This window comes from Pongo abelii, chromosome 22 (genome assembly GCF_028885655.2).
Source record: "Pongo abelii isolate AG06213 chromosome 22, NHGRI_mPonAbe1-v2.0_pri, whole genome shotgun sequence".
Classification (NCBI taxonomy): domain Eukaryota; kingdom Metazoa; phylum Chordata; class Mammalia; order Primates; family Hominidae; genus Pongo; species Pongo abelii.
Window position 1 is genome coordinate 48,440,150 of NC_072007.2, and position 15,606 is coordinate 48,455,755.

General features: G+C 40.7%; 1 pseudogene; it reads right to left on the bottom strand.

Annotated features, from left to right (window-relative positions):
* Positions 1–15,021, bottom strand: part of LOC129052388 (Down syndrome critical region protein 4-like) — a 67,797-nt pseudogene extending 52,776 nt beyond the window's left edge.
* Positions 15,022–15,606: the final 585 nt, after the last annotated feature.

Sequence of the window (15,606 nt, forward strand, 5' to 3'; positions counted from 1 at the left end):
ACTATATGTTAAAATTTCTTTACCAAGACAATTAAATGGGAAAAGAAAAGGCCTTTCAGCAAGTGGAGCTGGAAGAACTAGATACCCACACAAGAAAGAATGAGTTGAAGTCCTATCTCACATACAAAAATTAGCAAAATGGAGGAGCTAAAACTCTAAAACTGTTAGAAGAAAATAAGCATAAATCCTCATGATCTTAGAATAGACAATGGTTTCTTAGATAAGACATCGAAAGTATAAGCTGCAAAAGAAAAAAATACATAAATTGGACATCATCAAAATTAAAAACTTTTGCGTTTCAAAGAATGCCATCAAGAAAGTGAAAGGAAAATCCACAGAATGGGAGAAAATTTTTACAAATCATGTATCTTATAAAGCAGGGGTCCCCAAGCCCCAGACCACAGACTGTACCGGTCCCTGGCCTGTTAGGAACCAGGCTGCACAGCAGGAGATGAGTTGAGGGAAGTGAGCATTACTGCCTGGGCTCTGCCTCCTGTCAGATCAGCAGCAGAATTAGATTCTCATGGGAGTGCAAACCCTATTGTGAACTGTGCCTGCAAGGCGTATTAGTTCATTCTCATGCTGCTGTGAAAAAATACCTGAGACTGGGTAATTTATAAAGTAAAGAGGTTTAATTGACTCACAGTTCCGGCATGGCTGGGGAGGCCTCAGAAAACTTACAATCATGGTGGAAGGCAAAGGAGAAGCAGGCACCTTCTTCACAGGGCGGCAGGATGGAGTGAGTGCAAGCAGGGGAAATGCCAGACACTTATAAAACCATCAGATCTTGTGAGAACTCACTTACTATCACAAGAACAGCTTGGGGGAAACCACCTCCATGATCCAATTACCTCCACCGGGTCTTACCCTTGACACATGGGGATTACAGAGATTATGTGAATTATAATTCAAGATGAGATTTTGGGTGGGGGCACAGCCAAACCGTATCACGAGGCATCTAGGTTGCACACTCTTTATGAGACCCCAATGTTTGATGACCTGAGGTGCAACGGTTTCATCCCAAAACCGTGCCCCTCCCCCTGCGCTTCCCACCCCCTGTTCCAATTTTGTGAAAAATATCTTTCATGAAACTGGTCTCTGGTGTCAAAAATGTTGCGGACCACTGTTATAAGGGACTCGTACCTAGAATATATAAAGAATTATTACAACTCAATAATAGAAGGGTAAATAACTCACTTTTAAAAATTAGCAAAGGATTTGAATAGACAGTTCTTTTAAGAAGATATACAAATGGCCAATAAGCACATCAAGGGTTGCTTGACATCATCAGCCATCTGCAAAATTTAAATCAAATCCATAATGAGATACCACTTCACACCTGTGACGATGCCTATAACAAAAAAGATGGATAAAAACAGGTGTTGGCAAGAATATGGATGGAGAAACTGGAATTCTCATACACTGCTGCTATGAATGTAAAATGGTGCAGCCACTTTGGAAAACAGGCTGGCAATTCCACTCCCAGGTATATACCCAAGAGAAATGAAAACATACATCCACACAAAACCTTGTATACAAATGGTCATAGTAGCATTGTTCGTAATAGCCAAAAAGTGGAAACTACCCAAATATTCATGAACTGATGAATGGATTTAAAAATGTGGTATATTCTTATAATGAAACATGCTTCCGTGATAAAAAAAAAAAAAAGAAATGAAGTGCTGACATGTGCTACAGCTGAGACAAACCTTGAAGACATGAAGCTAAGTGAAAGAAGCCAGTCACAAAGAACCCCATATGGTATGATTCCGTTTATATTAAATTTCCAAAATAAAGGAATTTATATAAAATGAAGTAGATTAATGCTTGCCTTGGGCTACAGGGGCTGGAGCAACTGAGGGTGATTTTTAAGGGGTGCAAGGTTTATTTGTAGTGTCATGAAAATGTTCTAAAATTGATTGTTGTAATTGCAGAACTCTGTGAATATACTAAAAGTCATTGAATCATATACTTTAAATGCGTGGATTGTGTCACATATGAATTATATCTCAATAGAGCTGTTAAAAAAAAAAAAACTTGTTGGCCAGGTGCGGTGGCTCACGCCTGTAATCCCAGCACTTTGGGAGGCCAAGGTGGGTGGATCACGAGGTCAGGAGATAGAGACCATCTTGGCTAACACGGTGAAACCTCATCTCTACTAAAAATACAAAAAAAAAATATAGCCAGGTGTGGTGGCGGGCGCCTGTAGTCCCAGCTACTTGGGAGGCTAAGGCAGGAGAATGACTTGAACCCGGGAGGCGAAGCTTGCAGTGAGCCAAGATGGCGCCACTGCAGTCCAGCCTCGGCTACAGAGCAAGACTCTGTCTCAAAAAAAAAAAAAAAAAAAAAAAAAACTTGTACTATGACTTCAACTTCCAAGTGGAATGTAGATGTTGCGATTGCCCAATGTTCCCAACACAATTACTGGACAAAAAGCCAGACAAATGACCAAAATCTTGTTTCAAGTCATCATACAGTTGTAGAAACAATAATTAGATGAACTGGAATTTCACAGGAGGAGACTTCTAGAACAGTAGGAATTTTGCTAATGTTTAGTAAGGCCTCATGATCAGATATGGCCCACACCAGGGAGAGAAACCAGAGATGTTTTTGTTGGTCACTCAGGGCTGGTACGGGCGCAAAAGATTATATAACTTGAGAAGCACAGACTTAATTGGTGTTTTCCCCAAGAAATTCTCTGTGTGCTGGAGATGAACATGGAGGACTCGAGAGTTAGGCTAAGGGTTCCTAAAAGACAGAGTAAAATCTGCTTTATTCTCCAAGTGCTTGAGAGACTGTATTTCCCCAGAGGGACAGCGTCTGCCAACTGGTCCTCCAAGATTTTTGCCACATTTAAAGCTGCAGGATATGGGAGCTAAAGATCCAAGCTCAAATCTAGAAGGTGGATTTGCCACAGTCTTCCATGTTTGAGGGAGAGTGACCCACTAGTCTCTCAGCCCAAATCCTTGAAGGGTCTTCCTTGAGAAACAGGGAAGGACGAGAGATGGATGAGTCTTAGGAAAACCGCGTATGTGTAATGGAACTAAGAGGGGAAGCGGGAGAGAGACAATGGGCCAAAAGCAACAACTGAAGATATAATGGCAAAGCATTTGCCAAAATGGATAAAATATTAATACATCAATTCAAAAATTCAAGAAACCCTAAGTAGCTCAGCAAACCCCAAGTAGGGTTTAAGAAAAAAGAAAATCATACTAAGGTACATTATAGTTAAACTGCTAAAACTTAGCAGATGAGGTCAAGTTTCTTTCTGAAGCAAATTCATATCCTTAAATAGTACTACTAAATAATAAATATTTAAAAATTTTAAAACTACTTATTCATCATAAGACATTAAGAAAATAACAAAACCTAAGATTCACAGGAGATTGGGTTACCAAAAATAAATGCTGAAATTAAATTATCAAAAAAAGGGAAAACAGTTAAATTGATAGATTAATAAATCTTAAAGGTGGTTATTTTAATAATAAAAACCCAACAAAAGACATGTATTTACTTTCAGTGTTTATTATTTTAATTAAATAAATTTGATTCAAATTAAAAGGCACAAATGTGAGAGTGAAAAAATGACATGACTACAGATTCAAAGGAAACTACAAAAATAAGGGAAACTGTAAAAATATGCCTTCCATAAATAAATTTGATAGTTTTAATGAAAAGTATAATTTCTGGCCAAATATAAATTATAATATTTTACTTAAGAAGTAGAATATCTGAATAGGCCTATTACTATGCATATTACTAAAAGGATTATTCAGAAATTTTAAAATTTACTGCAAGATTTTACAAGATTAGGTTGTATCATATAAAATTACTTTATGCTATATATAATAGAGGGCATATGCATAATAATTGGTTATATTTGAATCTCAATTTATTTTTGACATTAGATTAACTTGTTACCAAGCTTGAGAAAGCACTACAACCATGCAACTAAAAAAAATAGCACATGCGACACTCTCACTTACGAATATAGGTGCAAAAATTCTAAAGGAAATTCTAATAAATCAATTTCAATGCTAAATAAAAATGAGACCGTACCATTTTAAGTAGAATTATTCTAGGTATGCAGACTCACTTCACACTAGGCAATCTATCAGTTGAATTGATATAGCTACAGTTCAAAGGGAAAACTACACAATTATTTCTACCCATGCTGAAAACACATTAATAATTAAGATACACTTAAAAATTAATAAGCCTTTTTTTTAGAGTAGTTTTAGCTTTACAGATATATTGAGTAGAAAATACAAAGTTCCCATATACTCCCTCTCCCTACCACAGTTTCCTCTATTATCAATATCTTGCATTGATGTGGCACATTTATTATAATTGATGAGCTAATATTGATACACTATTATTAACTAAAATCAATAGTTTACTTTAGGTTTCACTCTTGGTATTGTACATTCTAGGGATTTTGACAAGTGTATAGTGATGAGTACCCACCACTAAACTATCTTATGTAATAATAGTTTCACTGCCCTAAAAATCCCCCTTGTACTACCTATTCATCTCTCCCTGTCCTCCAATCCCCAGCAACCACTCATCTTTTTACTGTCTCCAAAGTTTTGCCTTTTCCAAAATGTCATAGAGTAGGAATCTATGTAGCCTTTTCGGATTGGCTTCTTTCACTTAACAACATGTGTTTAAGCCTCCTCCATATCTTTTTGTGGCTTGACAACTCATTTCTTTTCATTACTAAATAGTATTCCATTGTATGGATGTGGATGTACCATAGTTTATTTGTTCAGTCACCTATTAAAAGACATCTGGGTTGCTTCTAAATTTTGGTAGCTAAGAGGAAAGCTGCTGTAAACATTCATGTGCAGGTTTTTTTTTTCTGTATGTAAGTTTCTAATTCATATGGGTAAATATGAGGGAGTGTTACTACTGAGTAGGAGTATACCTAATTTTGTAAGAAACTGCCAAAATCACTTTCCAAGTGGCCATACCATTTTGCATTCCCACTAGCAATGAGTAAGAGGATCTGTTGCACAACATTCTCATCAGCATTTGGTGGTGTTTATGTTTGGGATTTTGGTCATTCTAATGGGTGTGTAGTAATATCTCGTTTTAATTTGAAAGTCTCTAATGATGTTGAGCATCTTTCCATACGCTTATTTTCCATCTGTATATCTTCTTTGGTAAGGTATCTGTTGAGATCTTTTGCCTATTTTTTAATTGGACTGTTTCTTATTGTTGAGTTTTACGAGTTCTTTGTATATCTTAAATGCCAGCCTTTATCTGACATGTGTTTCACAAAATCCTCCCAGTCTATGGCTTATTTTTTCATTCTCTGAACAGTGTCATTTGCAGAACAGAAGTTTGAAATTTTAACAAAGTCCAACTTATCAATTTTTTTATGGATTGTGCTTTTGGATTTAAGAAGTCATTGCCGAATTCAAGGTCACTGAAATATTCTCCTATTTTACCTTCTCAGCATTTTACAAGATGTATTTTTAATTAAAAACAAATAGACGCTCTGAATCAGTCATGGTCCCTACAAGGATTTTTAATAGAAACTGTAAGGAAAGGACAACTTATAATGGGCGTGGCAAGGTTAAGGAAATATATAAGGGATAATGCTTGCAACCATGATAAGCTGTCATCACCCAGGTCAAAAGGAAAAAAGGGAGGAGCTAGTGCTGGGACCCAGTGTGGAGGCTATGGTGAAGGAGCTATTATTGTGAACTCCACTATCATAGGCTTCATACCTAGGCAAGAAGAGTGTGTAGTCCTGATAAGTTGATAGATATAAGACAGGGGGCTGGGCGCGGTGGCTCACGGCTGTAATCCCAGCACTTTGGGAGGCTGAGGCTGGCGGATCACGAGGTCAGGAGATCGAGACCATCCTGGCTAACACGGTGAAACCCCGTCTCTACTAAAAATACAAAAAAAAAATCGCCAGGTGTGGTGACGGGTGCCTGTAGTCCCAGCTACTCGGGAGGCTGAGGCAGGAGAATGGCGTGAACCCGGGAGGCGGAGCTTGCAGTGGGCCGAGATCGCGCCACTGCCCTCCAGCCTGGGCGACAGAGTAAGACTCTGTCTCAAAACGAAAAAAAAAAAAAAAAAAAAGGAGCCCTAACTGGCAGGAACAGGAACAAGGATGGCGGAGAGCCATCATTCTAAGAAATGGCTGACAAGCCATTGTTCTTAGAACTGGTTAACCAACAACAACCCACTTGCACAACACCCTGTTCCCAAATACCTTGTTTCGCACATAGACCCAGCAGCATGATCCTATCAGCACGTACTCTCTCCAGCACAAGCCTATAAAACTTCCCTCCAGCCCCTGACTCTTCGAGACATCCTCCTCTCTGCTGTGCAACTCATTGTTCTCTTGCAATGTATCTTCGCACTTTCTACAATAAATCTGCCTTTCTTTATCCATGACTGTCTTGGTAAATTCTTTCACTGCCTGCAATGCTGGACCCAGCCAGTCACACCAGCAGCATTTTGATGGTCCATACGGAGACCTCTCCCCTATTCACCGTTTTTTCTCTTCTCCAGCTCCAACCTCTCAGTGGACAGCATCCAAGCCTGGAGACATCTGATGGCCCCCCACTGCAGCTACTCCCTGGTGGACCAGAAGGTCCCAGTGGAAAGACGTTTGACCGTCACTGCCCGATCGAGTGAGAGTTTAGAGTTTACTTTCCTTTCCCGTCTTCTGGTGGGCAAACTCTAGTATCCCTCTGGCAGCTGATGGCAACTGGCCAGGGCCACTCCCTGGTGTAGCCTAAAGGCCAAGGAGTGAACCAGGTTTGGCTGCCTTGCTTGGAATGGAGGATGGCTCTCTCCTAACCCTTCTGGTCAAAAGTCCCCAATCCCTACATGCAACACAATAGGCAGCGGCAGCTTGACCAGGGCAAACGCACACACATTTTGGGGAACTCAGACCCCCTCCTTCTCACTCTAAATTTCTCCTGTGAAGAAAGCCAGCCATCCTTTTCTGGACATTTTAAGCAAGATGATCCCAAACAGCACCAGAACAGTGAGTCTTCCCTCAACCTTTTCCCCTTATACCTGGATTCAGCACCCAGTATAATTCATACCTGGACTGACCTGAAGCTGCTCACCCTGTGTTCATCCATCCAGTGTAAGGCTCTCATGCTGGGAGGTCCTTTCCCATAGGTGGGATGCCCCCTTGGAAAGTGCCTCTCAAGGCTCCTCAGTGGACATAAGTGGAACCCCCTTTCCTTGGCTGGAGGCCCCAAGAGAAATTGTGGTTTGTGTCCCCAGTAGACATTCTTTTCCAATCCCCCCATGGGACAAAGCTCTTCCATTCTCTCAGACTCACCGCTGGGCTGCATTCTAAAACATTGGGATAAACTTGACTCCCAGACTCTCAAAAGGAAACATCGAATTTTCTTGTGTAATACAGCATGGCCACTTTATAAACTTCCAGATCAGGAATCCTACTGGCTTCCAAATGGGACCTTTGCCCCCAATAGTATTTTATAGGTTGACCTCTTCCATCATAATTCTTCTAAATGGCTTGAGATTCCTTATATCTGAGGTTGTGTAACTCTTTCTAAGTTTGCTCTCCCCTCCCTTACATGGTTCCTTCCTTTACTAGGACAGCTGCATTTATACTTCTACTTCTCCTCTTCAGTCCTTTGTCTCTTTAATTTACTGATTAAATTTGTTTCTTCCAGAATGTAGCAATTCCACAGCAAACTCCTAATGATGCAAGGATAGCAGCCAATCACCCTCAGAGAACCCCATGAATCTCCTCTAGACTCACTGGACATCAATTCCATATTAACAAACTCTTTCTTCCTGAGTTCTATCCTCCAGCAGCATTTAATAGATTAAGTCCCATAACTCAGGACAATAACCCACAGGGTCCTCCAACAGACCAACAATCACAGGTAGGGCCCACACTGTGCCCACAGTCAGCAGGAAGCAGTTGGAAGATAAGACCTCCATACCAATGCCAAAGATTTGTCATTGTTGTTCTGTCAGCAGGGAACATGGAGTCCTGGTAAGTTAATAGATACAAGAAAAGGGCTCTAGCTGGCAGGAACAAGAATGAGGGTTGGGGAGAGCCACTGTTCTAAGAGATGGCTGACAAGCCATTTTTCTGAGAAACAGCTAACCACAAACAACCTACTTGCACAACATCCTGTTCCCAAATACCTTGTTCCACAGGTAGCCCCAGCGGCATGACCCTATCTGTACATAGCCTCTCCAGCATAACCTTATCAAACTTCTCTGTTGTGCTGCCTGTTGCTCTCTTGTATCTTTGTACTTTCTCTAATAAATCTGACTTTCTTAACCCACAACTGTCTTGGTAAATTCCTTTACTGCCTGTAACACTCGCCCCAGCCTATCACACCTGTGACAGATGGAGAGGATGAAGTACCTTTACTTCTCTCACCTCACCCTCAATAGCATGCCAGTGACCCTCGCTGGCCAAACACAATCAGAGGGCAGCCAGCAAGGGAGTCTGGGGGCTGCTGTCTGCATGGGCGATCATCCTGGGGCACAGGCAGAGCCAACATGAGTTGGCTATCCCTGTGAGAGAGGGCACATGAAGCACGAGGACCACAGCTTTTTGTGTAACCAAAAATTAGCGTTCCACACTGTAGACTCTTGCAGACCAAGGGTCAAAGCTGAGCTCTAGCACTCATTGGAAAGTTGATGTCTTTAAGCCTCTGCATTTTATGTGTAATTAGGATTAATAACAGTGCTACATTATAGATATTAAGATGACTATTTATATTAAATGTTTGTGAAGTATTAATGAGTGCTCAGTAAATGCTAGCTGCTATCACTACTGCTGCCACTACTATCAAGACTACTACTATCATTACTACTACTACTATCATAACTACTACTGTCATTACTATTACCACTACCGTTAGTACTACCACCACTATCATCACTACCATCACTACTAATACTATCATTACCACTACTATTACCATTACCACGACTATCATTACTACTACCACCTCCACCATTACTACTACTGCTATCATTACTACTACTGCTACTATAATTACTACTCCTACTCCCACCCTTACTACTACTACTATCATTACTACTATTCCCACCACCATTACTACCATCATTACTATTCCCACCGCCATTACTACGACCATGACTATTCCCACCGCCATTACTACCACCATGACTATTCCCACCGCCATTACTACCACCATGACTATTCCCACCGCCAGTGCTACCACCATGACTATTCCCACCGCCAGTGCTACCACCATGACTATTCCCACCACCAGTGCTACCACCATGACTATTCCCACCGCCAGTGCTACCACCATGACTATTCCCACCGCCAGTGCTACCACCATGACTATTCCCACCGCCAGTGCTACCACCATGACTATTCCCACCGCCAGTGCTACCACCATGACTATTCCCACCGCCAGTGCTACCACCATGACTATTCCCACCGCCAGTGCTACCACCATGACTATTCCCACCGCCAGTGCTACCACCATGACTATTCCCACCGCCAGTGCTACCACCATGACTATTCCCACCGCCAGTGCTACGACCATGACTACTATTCCCACCGCCAGTGCTACGACCATGACTACTATTCCCACCGCCAGTGCTACGACCATGACTACTATTCCCACCGCCAGTGCTACCACCATGACTATTCCCACCGCCAGTGCTACGACCATGACTACTATTCCCACCGCCAGTGCTACGACCATGACTACTATTCCCACCGCCAGTGCTACCACCATGACTACTATTCCCACCGCCAGTGCTACCACCATGACTACTATTCCCACCGCCAGTGCTACAACCATGACTACTATTCCCACCGCCAGTACTACTACTGCTGTCGTTACTACTACTACTATTTACTCCTACCATTACTACTACTACCACCACCACCATTACTACTACTATCATTGCTACTATTACTACTGCCATCATTACTGCTACTACTATTAGTTTAGTCATTATTATCAGAGGCGAGGAGAAGCAGGCAGCATAACCAGGAACATAAGTATTATTTCTCAATATGAGACAGAATCTCTATATTACATTAATAGCCAAAGCCATACCCAGCAATGAAATATTTACATGTTCTCACTAATACCAAGAACCAAATAACCAGAGGATTGCTACCATCATTATCACTGAATGTTCTAGAAATTTTAGCCAACATATTAAGATATGCAACATTAGGAAAGAGAAAAAATTTACCTTTTTTGGTTAACATTTACAAAATATGATGGTTCTCTGCCAAGAAAATCACTCCCCCATTTAAAAATTAAGTGGTTAAATGTAAAATGAATGTATAAAATTTAATGGTTGTTCTGAAAACTAGGATAAAACTATTCATAATATTTAATGAAGATAATTTTCCACTTATAATGGCAACACAAACTATTAAGTGCCTAAATAGCTTTATATAGAATTTTGCAAACAATATAAAGGCTAGTAAAAAATAAAAACAAAAAAACTTATAACTACATTAAGAAAGCTGGGCACAGTGGCTCATGCTGGTAATCTCAGAACTTTGGGAGGCTGAGGCAGGAGGATCGTTTGAGGCTAGGAGTTGGAGACTACCCTGGGCATCATTGCAAGATCACATTTTTACAAAAAAAAAAAAAATTAGGCAGGCATGGAGGCATGTGCCTGTAGTCTGTCTACTTGGGAGGCTACAGGTAGCTAGACTACAGTAATGGTAGTAGCAGCAAAAATGACATGGGAAAAATGTCGATTTTTTCCAAATTCATTTACAGGGTTAACACAATTGCACTTAAACTTCCACTGAGATTTATTATTAAATGTGTTCAAGTAAAACTAAGATTCATCTAGAAGAATGAATTTATAAGTAGAGCTCAGAAAAAAATTTTTAAATGCAAAACAGAAAAGATTAACCAGTGAGATTTGCCCTGTTATATATAGAAACATAACACTAATATAGACAAAATATGTGGTTTTGGCACAAGAATAGATTATTGGAACAATGAAATGAAATAGAAACTCTGGGAAAAGAATACATACATTAATATAATGAAGTAAACCTAGACATGTATTCTGACACATTACCCCCAAAGAAATACCAGGTGGATTAAATATTTAAATGTCAAAAATAAGCCACCATAAAAATCTTACAAGAATATGCAGCAGAATATTTGTGTATCTCACAGTGAAAAAAGGGTTTTACAAGTATAAAGGTAATACAAAATAGAACAGAAAATTGATATGACAACATGAAAGAAAACCTTTTATATTTCAAAAGTCAGCTTTCAGTTTTTCCCAGTAACAGCCATTGTTTCTAACCATGGGGTCTAAGTTTCCAGGCTTGTATTGGAACAGGATTAGAAAAGGAATTATACTATACATTGGGTGATTGTGTCATCAACCTCTAGGATGATTTCTTCTTGGAATGAGACTTAAGATACCATAGTTCTACTTCCATTGTGCATTGATACATTAAGTCATTTATAACATTTCCCAAAACTCCAATCCGGAGAACTTTCTCTATCACCAGGGCATTGCTTTTGGAATTCAGGGAGGCCTGAGTTCTGGACGGGAATGGGAGTGAGATGGTCCAGCGAATGGTAACAGTCACTATTATTATCCTTATTTTACAGAGGAGGAATATTCTGCTCCTTTATGAGCCAACATTTACTTTCTCTGAATTAAATGTTACTGGTTTCTTATTTATAGAAAGCAGAGATTGACTGGGCACACTTTCCCCCACAGTTTCCAAGACTCTGTAATTATATGCAAAATAGTAAAATTAAATTCAATCTAGATGAATCCATATTTCAATAAGGATATTAGTGACTTAGGTCTAAAAATTAAAATTAGACACGTTAATCCTGTCATGCTTTCCATTCAAATGTTTTTCCTAAACAGCAACAACAACAAAAACCTGATTTCCTAATAGTCCATTTAGCTTTTATTTCATGCTATTTACAAAGTTTAGGCAACATAAATGCACTTTATGCATATCTCTGTCCCATATCTCAGTCTAGATAGTTGTCTAGACAACCTAGATAATGATGGGAAGGCTGAATGGCAGAGCAGAAAATCCATGTCTTCACGGTGTGAACTATTGAGAGTAAGTATCATCTCCACCACTTAACAACTGTGCAACTCTGGGAAGATGTGCTGGGCAAGCCCTTTCAGTCTTGTAGGCTTACCCAGTAGTCAGGATTTGTTGCAAGAATACAGTGCCAGCTGTGCTCCAGCCACTGCTCTCAGGGTACTGTTCCCTTTCTCTTTATATGTTCTGATATTTCTCCCATAGCTACCAACCAGCCCATTCTTCCAGTCTTTCCCTGTTCAGATCCTAATGGGAGAGAGTTGATGGTCTTAGATAGTCACCATAATCCCTTTTGAGCAGAGATTTGTTGTAGAAGCCAGGCCACTTTGAAGGACACAGGCTGCCTGATATTCTGGCTGCCCTTGGGTCAGAAGTCATCCCTGGTCAAAGTGGTGCCACTACTTTCTCAATGATTGCTTAATTCCCCCTCCTTCAACATGCTTTAGAAGGCAGCGTTTCCCTTAGAGGAGCACAGTGGGCAGGGCAGCAACAGTGGATGACGTGCGTATTACGGCACTGCTGGGTATCATCATAACCAACGTGAACATGTGGATTGTTCTTACAATGTGCCAGACATCTCATGAAACATTCAACGTTTCTTAATTCACCCTCACAACCAGAATGAGGTAAGTGTTGTTGTTATTATTTGATATTTTATAGATAAAGAGAAGCTTACAGCACGAAATAACTTTCTCCAAATGATAAGATCAGTAAGCAGAATATTCTTTTTTTTCTTTTTTTGAGACGGGGTCTCGCTCTATCGCCCAGGCTGGAGTGCAGTGGTGCCATCTCGGCTTACTGCAAGCTCCGCCTCCCCGGTTCAAGCCATTCTCCTGCCTCAGCCTCCCGAGTGGCTGGGACTACAGGTGCCCGCCACCACATCCGGCTAATTTTTTGTATTTTTAGTAGAGACGGGATTTCACCGTGTTAGCCAGGATGTCCTGGATTTCCTGACCTCTTGATCCGCCCGCCTCGGCCTCCCAAAATGCTGAGATTACAGGTGTGAGCCACCCCACCCGGCCAGTAAGCGGAATATTCTACTGGATTCCAGAGTTTATGCTTTTAGCTATCAAGCTATACTCTTTCTCACTATATTTCCCTGAGCTTTGGTTTCCTCATCTATAAAATTGGAACTGCACTGCCTGTTTGCCTTTAGAGCTATAGGCAATAAATGTTATGCATTTATTATAGTAAATAACATAGAGCAAAGCACGGAAATTCAGGAAGTAACGAAGAGCAATCATAAGAATGTCTATGTGGTAAATCTAGATAAACATTACTTGTATACATAATTACAGTAGTGCCTTTAAAACACGCACCGATAGCACTTTAATAAGTCAAGAATGCATGTTGCACCAATTAGAGAAAACACCAATTTTTTAAAAAAAATATAAATAACAAGCTAATAGAAGAAATGTAATTAGAAAAATTTAAATAAACCCAAAAACTTTAAGGAAGGACAAAAAAAATCATAGAACAGAGAAAATAGGAATCAATAGTAAGATGGTAGATTTAACCTTGAATTACAGTAAATATAAACAGACTAAATATTCAAATTGAAATATAAAGCTCATCAGAGAAGGTAATAATATCAAGCAAAGCTAAACAACCTGCTTACTTTAAATATAAAGATATCGACAGGTTGAAAGTAAGGGATGGTAAAACTACTATGCAAAGCAAAAGTTACAAAATCAAAGCAAAGACTGGCTCGTTTCAGAATAATCAAAGTTTCAGGTTTAATATGAAATAATCGTAAATTTGTTTATACCTAATAACATTGCCACAAAATAAAAATTGACAGATAAACAATCATGTTAAGAGACTGTATAAGCCAGATTTCTCCAGAAAAACAGAATCAAAAGGATATATACATTAAGAATTATATTAAGAAATTTATTTTAGCATATTGGCTTACATGATTGTGGGGCTGGCAAGTCCAGAATCCGTAGGAGAAGCTGGCAGGCTGAAACTGAGGCAGGAAATGATGTTGCAGTCTTTAGGCAGAATTTTTTCTTCTCTAGGAAAACTCGGTTTTTGCTCTTAAGGCTTCTAACTGATTGTATAAGGCCCATTCACAGTATGAAAAGTAATCTTTATGTAAAGCCAACTGATTGTAGATGTTAACTACATCTACAAAATACCTTTGCAGCACTACCTAGATTAGTGTTTGATTAAATAAATGGGCAGTAAAGGCCGGGCGCAGTGGCTCACACCTGTAATCCCAGCACTTTGGGAGGCCGAGGCAGGGAGATCACTTGAGGTCAGGAGTTCAAGACCAGCCTGGCCAACATGGTGAAACCCCATCCATACTAAAAATACAAAAATTAGCCTGGCGTGGTGGCGGGCACCTGTAATCCCAGCTACTTGGGAGGCTGAGGCAGGAGAATCACTTGAACCCAGGAGGTTGGAGTGAACCGAGATGACGCCATTGCATTCCAGTCTGGGCGACAAGAGCAAAACTCTGTCTCACCACACACACACACACAAAAAGGCACTAAAGCCTGGCCCCCATGATGACACAGGAAACTAATCGTCGTGGAGACTTTATCCACACTTTTGAATATATGTTACATTTCAATATTAAAAAAAACACACACACAAAATCATAAAGTAAACAACAAAATTAAGCTGAATGCTTCGTAATTGCTGGATTCCCTGGGAAGCTGACTGTGAGATGGAGATTAGCGTGCAGGACATTTCTTACAGGTTGTTCTTGGGATCAATACCTGTGGAGAGGAGAAGCTGAGGCAGGATCAGGAAGCGGGGAAGTAGAGTGCAATGCTGGTGAAGCGGCATCACTGTCTGGGGTAAATATCCGGGGTTCATCATCTCTCGTCAAGATGATTAACGACATGGACACATATGGGCGAGTTAAGAAGCGGAAAGTTTAATAGGCAGAAGAAAAGAGTGAGGAGACCAGCTCTCAGACATCCTTAAGGGAAAGGCTGGCCCAAGACTGACGGCAGCAGGTTTTACCGGCAGGCTTGAGGAGGCGGTGTCTGATTTATGTAGGGCTCAGGGATTGGTTCGTCCAGGGGTGACGTTTACGTAGCGCGCAGGGAAGCCTGGTCACCCCACCGTAATCTTGTTATGCAAATAGGCTTTCCACTTGGCCGTCGCCGTCTTGTCCACTCGTTTCTGTGCACATGGCTGGCAAAAAGAGAAGATGGAGCTGCCATTTAGAACATGCCTAATCCCAGGTAGTGTTTTTTGTTGTTGCTGTTGTCGCTTTTTGAGTCGGAGTTTTGCTCTTGTTGCCCAGGCTGGAGTGCAATGGCGCCATCTTGGCTCACCACAGCCTCCACCTCCTGCGTTCAGGCGAGTCTCCTGCCTCAGCCTCCTGAGTAGCTGGGATTACAGGCGTGAGCCACAGCGCCGGCCCCAGGTAGTACATTTTTATTGGCACAACTGCCGGCATTCGCCTGTGCAAGTTTTCAGCTTGCTTGTCTGTGTCTGCAGCTCGATTTTCCAGGTTGCTTTTTGTTAGAAAAGAAAATGATTTGGGGGCTGCTTTTCATTAAAAGGAAAACCTTACT